Source organism: Odontomachus brunneus, unplaced genomic scaffold (genome assembly GCF_010583005.1).
Source record: "Odontomachus brunneus isolate Ranch 3 - 2012 unplaced genomic scaffold, Obru_v1 Obru_scaffold_099, whole genome shotgun sequence".
Lineage (NCBI taxonomy): Eukaryota > Metazoa > Arthropoda > Insecta > Hymenoptera > Formicidae > Odontomachus > Odontomachus brunneus.
The window spans coordinates 519,256-529,833 of NW_022639549.1; the positions used below are offsets into that span (position 1 = coordinate 519,256).

The window sequence follows — 10,578 nt, forward strand, 5'->3', positions numbered from 1 at the left end:
TCGTCGAAACCAGCTTTCTTGGGATTTCTCCAATCTATCCGCGAAAGATCCGTTGCGATTGTCCACGGGGAAGCGGCAGATCTGCCGTTCACGGTAAACAGGCGGTAAACCGACGCCAACGGAGATGCTAGTCCGCGCTCGCTCCGATAGATGGCGCGAGTTACACCGCCGTAGCGACGAAACCATTCGAATATCAGAAGCGGTGGCGTTAGCGCTTTTCCATAAAAAGTCAACCGTTGTTGCGCCGGTCGTTAATTGCTTGTGTCAGGACGGGACGCGTGTGTCGCCGTGCGAGGACTCGCGAATTCGAAGGACTGTCGTGGATCCCGCGAGTGGACGAGTGCAGCCGTGAGCCTCGTGGATCATGTGTATCTCGCCGGCCACAGCGCCGAGATGCGCGAGAGACAACGTGGGTATGTAAACCCCGGTATGTTTGTACACACGCGCCATGGCACAACGGCCGTGTCCCGTCGGGAAAAAAAGAGCTCGCGCTGTGTATTGTTTTAAATCGGCCTAGCTGGTGTTCAGCAGACGTACATGTTCGCGTCGCGAGGACGGAGGGACACGTCGTGAGCTCCCCGAAACACAGTGATCTTGTGAATTCGTTCGTGAAGGAGATCGCGCGTTGGCGGTGAATAGAAGCTATCACAACGCGCGCGAGCAACACGCACTCCATAGTCCCGTACCTTCCAAGTACAAGTAGCGACGACATATTCGGGCTGCTCGTGTTCTTTCCGTTAATCGTGATTAGTGCGTGATTAGTGCGTGATCCGTTGCCTTTGTCGCAGGCACGCGTAAATACAGGTAAAGAAGGATATAACTCGAGGTAAAAACTTCGACTAATCAGGCGTGACTGTTGATTGTTAGCCAAGTGCATCGGGCACAAGTGAGTTCGATCCCAGGTCGTGTCATCACATCGTTCCCTTGTCGCGGGTGCAGAAGTCGTCGTGGCTCCGGAAAGCCGCGCGATCTCGCCGCGATATTGTCGTTCCACCGGTGAATTCACGCGCGACGCACGTGTACGACGTCGGCCGATCCGTTGAGCGCGAAAGTCTCGCACGAGTGACGCGTGGGTCATGGCGTGGTGATGATACAAATTATATCAATCACCTGCGGAATACTAAGTGCGTCGCGCGGTCGTGATTAAATTCGATCGGGGCTCTCGAGTGGCGATCGCGCATTTAACCTAATTAACTCCGATATAATCGTGTCGGCGAGTGAAGTGAAGTGAAGCGGACGAGCTTGCCGACGGAGGCTGGTCGACTGCGTCGTCGCATCCTGAGGGAAGATCGCTGTTTTTGGCCACGTCGCCGACCACGACTGCTGCCTGGATACTTTGCCAGCGGGTAACGGTGAGTGTTTCTCGTCAATATTGTGATCGTCGACTAGAGAATGATGTACAGTCAAAGCTCCTTATTCACGGAGGATAGGTTCCGCCAAAATACCGTGAATATGAAAAATGTGTATATAGGATGGCACAATATATGGAAGTATATGGAATGTGCGTTCCAAAAAAATTAGAAATTACGAAAAATGTCATTAGAAAAGGTGACTTTATATTTCAAATTAACTTCAAAATACATAATTTCAATCAAGTATATAATTTTTTCTGGTCATGAATAAAAAGAGTAGTTACAAGTTTTTATTCAGCGAATATCGAAAATGCCGAATATTGAATAATAAACCCGCGAATAAAGAGCATTAACTGTATTGTCGGGTCGTGTATTCTGACAAAGGGAGAATAAGTATGATTATTATTTATTTTTTGAACACATGTTTCTTACCGGCAAATTTTGTTGGTTATGATATCGCAATTTTACATCCTTTCGTACACGGAGAAAATATTGTGGCAAAAATTATGTTAGAATTATTTTTTTTCTTGTAATGTTTTCTACGAAGCTCATATGTTTTCTACGAAGATCATATAATGAAGTTGTAGTATACTGCACTTATAAATTATAATAAAAATAGCAAATTTAATGTAACAAGTAATGATCTATATACTTGATATATAGAAAAAATATAAGAAACATTTAAATTATTACGATAACGAAATTATTACGACTTTTGTAATGAGAAGTTAAACATTTTTTAACAAATATATAGTAGTTTTGGTCATAATTCTGTATAATCCAAAATTACAAGAATTTTGTTGTAATTTTTACTACAATATTTTTCCCTGTGTAAATTAATTAATAAATTGTAATGATTATGCAAAGTAATCGCAAGAATATATTTTATTAGACATTTTCACACAAGTGAGAAATTAAATATTATATTAACGATAAAAGAGCACGAACGTTATCTTTTAGTGATGTATTGTCAGTATGTACATTCTGACAAGGAGAACATATATTTTTTTTTTGATACATATTTTTATCGGCAAATTTAGCTGGTCATGACATCACAATTTCACATCATTTTTGTATATGCAGAAAATATTGTAGTAAAAGTTACGTTAAAATTATATTGTTTTTTACAATATTTTTCTGTTTATTCAACAAAATATTCAATAACAATAATTTTTTATTTAAAAATTAAACGTATATATTTTTAAATAGATATGTAGTAATTTCGGTCAAATTTTGGTCCAACATTAAAAAACTCTTGTAATTTTTACCACAGTATTTTTTCCGTGTAGATAAATCAACGAATTAATTATTAGGTACAGTAATCGAAGGAATACATTCGTTTAGACATTTCTATAAGCCCGAAATTAAATGCTATATCAATGACAAAAGAGCACAAACGTTATCTCGATTGGAATTGTTCGTGATTCGCGCCATCACTGACAATATGTCAATTCGCGGAAAGCGCATTTTAGCGTTATAAAATGTTCAAATAGCGGCATTCCCTCTCAAATATCGCATAAAGCGCGATTGCGCTAAAGCATATTTAACCTTCTCGTGCGATCGGTAAAGTTCACAAAGAAATAGAGTTGACGGGAATTCTCTGTGAGATGGTGTAACACGGCGAATATCAATATGTCGCGTGTGACGCGTGCGTCAGCGCGGGTTAACGTGCAGTGTCTCGCGACACCTTCCGTTATTTTGCCGTGTCCCGCGCGGGCAATTTCTCGACTTTAGCGCGGATCTCCCTCGCCCATGTCGAATTTCCTCTATCAGCTCGCTCGCTCGCTCACTCGCGCATACTGTATATCGCGATAATTAATAATGGCCGGCGTGGCTTTTGTACACAAACGAGCGTCCGAGAGACCCTCGCGGACGAGCATAATAGCGTAGTGACCGTACGAAAAAATGAGAGCTGAAGATCACCGTCGAGATCTGACCCGAGATAGCGAGAGAGCGGGGCCTTATATATTCGAGCGTGCTGGAGGAGCAGCGGGTATATCTCTACCTATGTAAAACACGTGCCCAGAAAATATTTAAACCAGTTTCCACTACACTCACCGCGTCTTGTTCTCTTCCCGCGAGAAGAGCAGATGAAGGGTGAGGAGAGGAGAGGGCAGACGGGACGGCGGAGCAGTCATTGTCATTGACAATTTCGCGGAGCAGCGTCTCAAACGAGAGACGTTGAACGCCATTTCGTCAAATTGTGAAGCAACCGCTCGCGTTGTCATCGTTGATTGCATTATATTCTGCCTCCACTAGGAGAAATTATCCGGTAAAATATTAACAAACTTTCGATCAGGATATGTGATTACATTTCATCGGAAATTTCCGATTGTAATGGTATTTCGTCAGATAAATCGATCAAAAATTTAAGAACTGATATTTAACAATAACTTTATTGCGTGTCTGAAAGTATAATAATTACAATGCAATAGCGAGAAAAAAGGAAGAAGAAGCACGCGAAAGCATAGTCCCGTTGATGCTCTATAATATCGATATATCGAAAGTTGATAAAGATTTCCGACCGGTCGCATCAGTTTTTAGCTACGCTTTTTCATGACCATTGATTACTCGAAGCACGGGAACGTGTTTAAAGCAGAAATGACATTTTGATAGTTTAAAGTTTCGTATAAGAAGATTATTCACGTGCTACGCGCAGAAGAAGAGTAAGGAGTTAAGAAGGATAAAAAATTAAAAAGTTGGTATATAAGACATAAATAATTTAAATGTAAATAGATAAAGTAAACATCGCAGTGGTCGAACATACATGTCCCAATAATTGACATATTGGTTTTGTATTTTTCTTTGTTGAAATGCTTCTCAATATACAAAACAATATAATAAATGAAAAGAAATATTTAGTTACTTTGTGACTTTGTTTCATTTATTGATAAGCATCTTAACAAACACAAGTATATTATTAGTAATTCAATTATCGGTATACGTTCAATCACTAGGACGTTTACCTTACGTATAATTTTATAATAATTATATAAATTATTGTATGATACAAATTTAATTTCTCTGTTGCATATACGAACATGTAGCAACAGAAAAAATGTAACAACTTGCTCCGTGATTCTAAATTAAAATCGGTTAACACAATCCTTTGTATGATTATTACATAATACATATGTCTATCTACAAATATCTCTAATCAATTATTTTTATTTAAAATAAAAACCTTTTAATTTTATTCTTTTTAACGTAAGTGAATAACTCTTTTTACTGATGTATAGGATTTTAAACTGTCAAAATGTCACTTCTGCTTTGAACACGTTCCCGCACTCCCGATTAATCACCAGACATGAGAAACGCGCAGTTAGAAACGATGTGGCGGTCGGTAATCTTTACGAACTTTCGATATATCGATGTTACGGCATCAGCGAGACTGAGTGTGCGCTTCTATAAATGCCTGACCCGCAGTACACTTACATAAATGTACACTCACACAGACAGAAGCACGTTTACAATAGAAAAAAAGAAAAGGAAATAAGATGCAGAACGTTATAAAATATTTTTGCAATACTTACAACCGTGCTGACCTCTCTCCCCCTTCCGCCCGGTTCATGCAAAAAGCGGAATGACGAAAACATGTGGAAGTATGTATATAAATGTCGATTCGCCAGAATATGTTTTCTCAATATGTTTTCTATGCTCGTTCGATGTGAAAATTGATCGCGGTATTCGGTCGGATTCCGATCGGGAATGTCGGGTTAATTTCTTATCGGATAGGGAAGACCAGGGTTATATGGTCCCAGGAGTATGTTCTTTAGTATTTATCTTAAGAGAAATAGTGGGTACAAAATCACGAAATAATCTTTTTAGAATATAAATACTTTTTTCTAAATTTCATTAAAATCGGAATAGTATTATAGTTAAAAAACTGAATAGAAAAGACTGATTTGATAATAGCAAAATAAATTTTCGAGCCTCTTGAAATTCTCTATTAATATTTTCTATCATGACTAAATAAAATTAAGCGATGTGTCACTAGCTAGAATGAAATTTCTTGCAAGTATATATGATACACTGTTCCTAATAATAAATGCAATTTTTACCCATAAAATGATTCAAATAAAACATTTGAGCGGACGAGATAAAGTTGGCTCATAATTAAAGGCCGGCAGGAGGGTTGTAAAGACCTCTCGCAGAGACTTTGAAACTATTAATCTGGATACATATTTTATAACGTAGCCTTCTTACTCTGCGCTACTATATAACTGAACCCAATACTAGGGCAAGATGATTATGTCGCTGCATGTTCGTATTTTAGTTATTATAAAACAATATATACGCTTAACAGATCGTGGCAGACATTGATACATAGAAATTTGCCTCTGTCATGTTTATACAGCCACTCACAACAATTAGTTGTCTGAGAAGTTGTAACTTCGAATTTGTAAAAATATAGGGCATATCTAGCCTCGGTCTCCTCTAATTCCAGTCAGTGTGACAATTATCTTGACGCGTCTCTATCGAGGCGACGCGACATGACATCGTGAAAGTTATGTTGACTCGATCGCGTGATCTATGATATTCCAAAGACAACCCGATTCACGACTGGGGGGAAAGAAAAGGGGTGTTTGGAGAAACGTGGTTCCTCGCGCTGCAGATCGCCTAAGAATTATAACAAAACTGACATGTTCGCGTTCTATGGGCGAGGACATCGCGAATGAAGACACAACGAGGACGAATCACGAAACGTGCCGCCGATCGCGAGCATACAAAGTACGAGAAAGAGACAAGAGAAGAGAGACAGAGAGAGAGAGAAAGAGAGAGAGTCGCGGGAGTAATTAGAATTAATTTAGGCGGGACGTTAAATCTAAGCGAGTGGGCCCGTCGAACAGGAATAACCCGGCCGGTTCTCTGATCAGTCTTAATGTGTTAATTAGAGAAGATTGCTGTGTCTGGCTGTCTCCGTTCTCGCTCTTCTTGTCGCCAGCGTTGCTCCAGCGCGACTCTGTCGCCAAAGTCGGCGGTAGAACGTACATAGTGATATCGCGCGTGACACACACATACACACAGGGGGGAAGGGGCACGTGGTGGGCATAGAAGCGACGGAGAGGAGAGAGAGTTTACCGAGTATCATATTTTACACCGGGCACATCGTGGCGCGCACGGACGCGCACGCACACGTCAGCCGCTCTCACGCACACGCGCCCATCGCCGGGATCATTAATCACTATTATCTCGAGGTAATTTTTCTTCGATATAATTTCGTCTGTTTACCCCCGCGAGTTGGCGCGCGAGCCTGCACACCAAGAGAAGAGGAGCCGGGCCGGGACACCGTTTCGAGAAGAGTGGCGCCGGTTCCTCTCTTCTATTCTCCTCCTCGTCTTCTCCCGCTTCTTCGTCCGCTGCTTCTCCTTCTTCATCATCATCATCATCTTCTTCCTCTCCTTCTTCATCATCATCTTGTTCATCTTGCTTTTATTCTTCATCTTCTCCTTGCCCTGCCTCCGCGCCACTTCTTCTTCTTCACGGTTCGTGAACTCACGACGTCGACTTCGTCGTGTGTACACACGACGGCCTGCAGCTTCGTCCGCTCGTCTTGACTCAGTCGCGCTTCCCACATCGACGACTGTCACGTCCCGCGCACCCTTTTGTCCTGAGAGCACGGAGTAACGTCGTGAGCTGTCGGGGCCGACTCATTAGCGCGAAATTTGCAGGCCTGTTGCAGGCGCGAGAGCGAGCGACCGGACGTTTTTCCACGTTCCCCGCGTACGACGCACGTCGTATCTCCAGAAAAAAAATTATTTCAGACGCTGAACGGCTACGCCAATTAAAACCGCTGAAGCGTTGATAAACGGCTCGCATATTATGTAAATTTATTGTAATTGGAGATAATGACCGCTATAATGTCCGATCTACATAAATAATTCGCGTCGCATACCGCGCGCGACTTTGCGGCAATTAATTAGCTAATTAAGGATTTCGTAACATAGCGTCGCTCTCCCGAAGACAGCCCCACCGAGTTTACGTAAGCGCCGGTGCGTACGGCACACGGTACGTTCTTATTCGGCCGACATTTTGCGACTTTCTCATTTCTATATCGATCCACGAAATAATATATTCCTCCAGCCACACATTAAGTAAATGAGATAGATATTCAAAGTGGTCGGTATAATTAACGATCGACATCGCCGTGGCCACGAAGGTCAATTAATAAGGCAGATGAAAATAATTGTGCGTAGGTCGACTATTAGGAATTCGCATTATCCCGGGACGGTTCTATTAATCATACGATAAATTAGACAGCTACCAAATCCCGGCGATCTCGAGCATCGGGCAGAGTCGCGAGACGATCGGAATTAATAACCGTCGGTGCGTGTAGTCGAACGAGAAATTCTTGTCGCAATACGATTTTCCTCTGATTTGTCGTTGCTTTCACGCGACTTTCACAATTTATCAGGGAAGCGTGCAACTGACGAGGGACTGCAGCGACTTTAATACAGAACGTCGCGCGTGACAGTCTTCTCGTTGTTTTTTTCTGTCTCTCCCCTTGTCTCTCTCTCTCTCTCTCTCTCTCTCTCTCTCTCTCTCTCTCTCTCTCTCTCTTTCTCTTTCTTTTTTTAAACATCATCGCGTTGTTCCAATATTCCTCATTAATTTGCCAATTTGACAGATGTTGCGGTGTTGGAGAGAAGAGTAAAATAAATTATTGCCGACGTCGTTGCGAGCGAAATAGCATTTCATAGTGCAATAAAATAATCATTTAATTTCGCCTCTTCTTCGCAAACATTAATTTTACTGTGTGTTGGCGACAGTCTTATTTAGATACTCATCAGAGACGTCACACGAAACATTTAAGGGCAAAATAATAATATTTCATAAATGGACATGTCTAGCAATAATTTTATTGCTCCTAGAATGTGCCTTTCGGTCGCAAAAGCATCGGTGATAATTTGTCGGCCTCCGCGATTGGTCGGGAAAGCGTGAAACTGGCGTGAAATTGCGGTCGGTACAATGCAGAATATTGTGCATAATAATAACTTCCGCCATTTTGTGCGTTGCTTTCGACATTCGTGTTGTTTCGACAATACGCGTCACTAATTCGTCTATCAGCGCGATTTTACAAAATGCGGCAGATTTGAAGGACACCTAGAGCCGATCATCGCTAATAACGCGCTCGCGCGCTTGTGTCATTAGAGCCGGTGAGTTTCCCTTTCTCGTGGAAAAGGATCCATATTTTTCAGGGCTTTTTTCTCGAAAAGACGGTGGAAATGGGTAGAGAGAGCATGAGGAGAGTAGCAAAAATCCACTCGAAGACACTCGAGACCCGCGACGCCATTTCCGCTCGTTTCTTTTCGTGTCTGCGCGGCGTTAAAACACTAATTCTTATCCAACCACTCGTAAGACAAATAGCTATTTACACAGTTAATGCGAGTACTTGTACGCGTACTTACCCCGGCGGAAGAAAGGGGGATAACTTCGCGCCACGGTCGACCTATTGCCGTCTGTGCTATTTTAACATTGTTTGCCCCGGGGAATATGCACTTAACTTCGCGAGTCGGCTGGCCAATCAAAGTTGGCGAGAGCTATTGTGTTAATTCTTTCTCGGAGTGCACTCGTGGACGCTTTTGTTCCTTCGTACCTCGGCGCGTCGTTCGCACCTTCGTTCCCGGGAGGTAATTTTATGCTACACAATCGACACACACAGCTCCCCGTGAATACATTCGTCATTTTTACTTTTGCCGTTTAATGTCGTAAATATAATCGCAGGCGCGATATAATTGCTACATTCGTGATCGAACGGTACAATTTTTTCCTCTTTTTTCGTTCTCTGTCTCTCTCTCTTTCTCTCCTCTCCCTCTCTCTCACACACACATACTCTCTCTTTATCATGTCTTCGGTCAATCTCGTAACAATGCACAACTTACGTTGACGATTAAACAAACGATGACTTTAGATGAGAGCAACGAGAGTACGGCGGAGAATTATATGTTTCGGGTTACATAAGGCCTCCATTATACGCGAAGTCCCTGTCGTACTACCTCCCCCACTTCCACTCGTCTGTGCCCATCGCGCAGGGACTAACTATCCTTCGTTCAGACTAACTAAGCGCCTCGGAGATCCTGTAGATCTTTCCACGAGATGATGGTCATTCGACCAGCGGGTATAAATCACCTACGAGAAGTGTCATCCTGGAGTCCCACCTACCCCACCCCATCCCACCGCCCCCAGCATTCCTTCATTTGAATGCAACTCTCTTTCTCTGTCTCTTTTTGCCCCCATCTCGCCCCTCGATCCCCCCACCGTGACATTATGAAGCATAGACACACGCAGCAGTAAATGAATATTGTATCAGTTGGCTCTGTTGTGTTGTCGGCTCTTTTTTTCCTCTCTCCTCGAGTCATTGTAGCAAAGGTCTACGGAGATGAACTCTTTCGACGTGTGGAAATGAACAAAGGGGCCTGTGCGCACGTCGAAGGCACACGGATCGATATGTATAATTGAAATCGATGATAACACTCTCTGAGGAATCGGGTTCTGACCTCGATGGGCTCGTCGGGATGGATTCAGTTTGTTGTAATCGAAAGCTGACACACACATATACACACATATACTTGACGAAGAGAGAGAGAGAGAAAAAGTGTGTTTTTTATATTGCTGCGGGAGTGTCTCACTTGCAATCGCTTGTAGTTTTTTTGTGGCTTCATGGAAATTGCAAATGACAAAAGCGATGACTGTATAGTGTAATGCACATAAATTAACATCATATCTTTTATTAGTCGCCAGAGCAGTCTACAAGTATCTTATTTTTGGAATATCGAACGAACAATACTAGAGTATTGTTGCATCGGAGCAATTGTGCAATTTGTTATGATTCCTTTCAGTATATATATTACAGAAGGTGGAATCCGTTTCCAATTGCGGATGATACACTTTCGCATTTATCGTCACTTTCTGTGATCTTTCGATATCGAATGTTCACTTCTTACGCGCGGATGTCGTACGGTGTCGAAGACGCAGTGTTCAAAGTTTGTTTTTAGTGAGGGGAGGGATCGAATGACGAGCCGGCGGATTGTGAGATGTTCTTAATTAATCATTCATATTCAATAACGAGAGGCCGAGCGAGAAGGCTTTGAATACTTCGACGATGATTCTGAGGTTTATCTCCGCGTGCTCGAGCACATTAATAATTAGGAGGAGAAAGAGAAGGAGCGGCACAGAGAGAAAGAGAGAGAAAGAGAGAGAGAGAGAGAGAGAGAGAGAGAGAGAG

At 42.4% G+C, this 10,578-nt stretch overlaps 1 protein-coding gene across 5 annotated transcripts in view; it reads left to right on the forward strand.

The window, feature by feature from the left end:
* The first annotated feature begins 282 nt into the window (after nucleotides 1–282).
* LOC116848725 (zinc finger homeobox protein 3) overlaps nucleotides 283–10,578 on the forward strand; it is a 680,554-nt gene continuing 670,258 nt past the window's right edge. For 3 of the 5 annotated variants that reach the window (XM_032825132.1, XM_032825131.1, XM_032825130.1), the window contains exon 1: nucleotides 285–1,352. The gene's annotated coding sequence lies outside the window, so the exon portion shown is untranslated. Of the gene's footprint in view, nucleotides 1,353–10,578 lie in introns of all 5 variants that reach the window. The other 2 variants (XM_032825123.1, XM_032825133.1) reach the window with 2 other exon arrangements.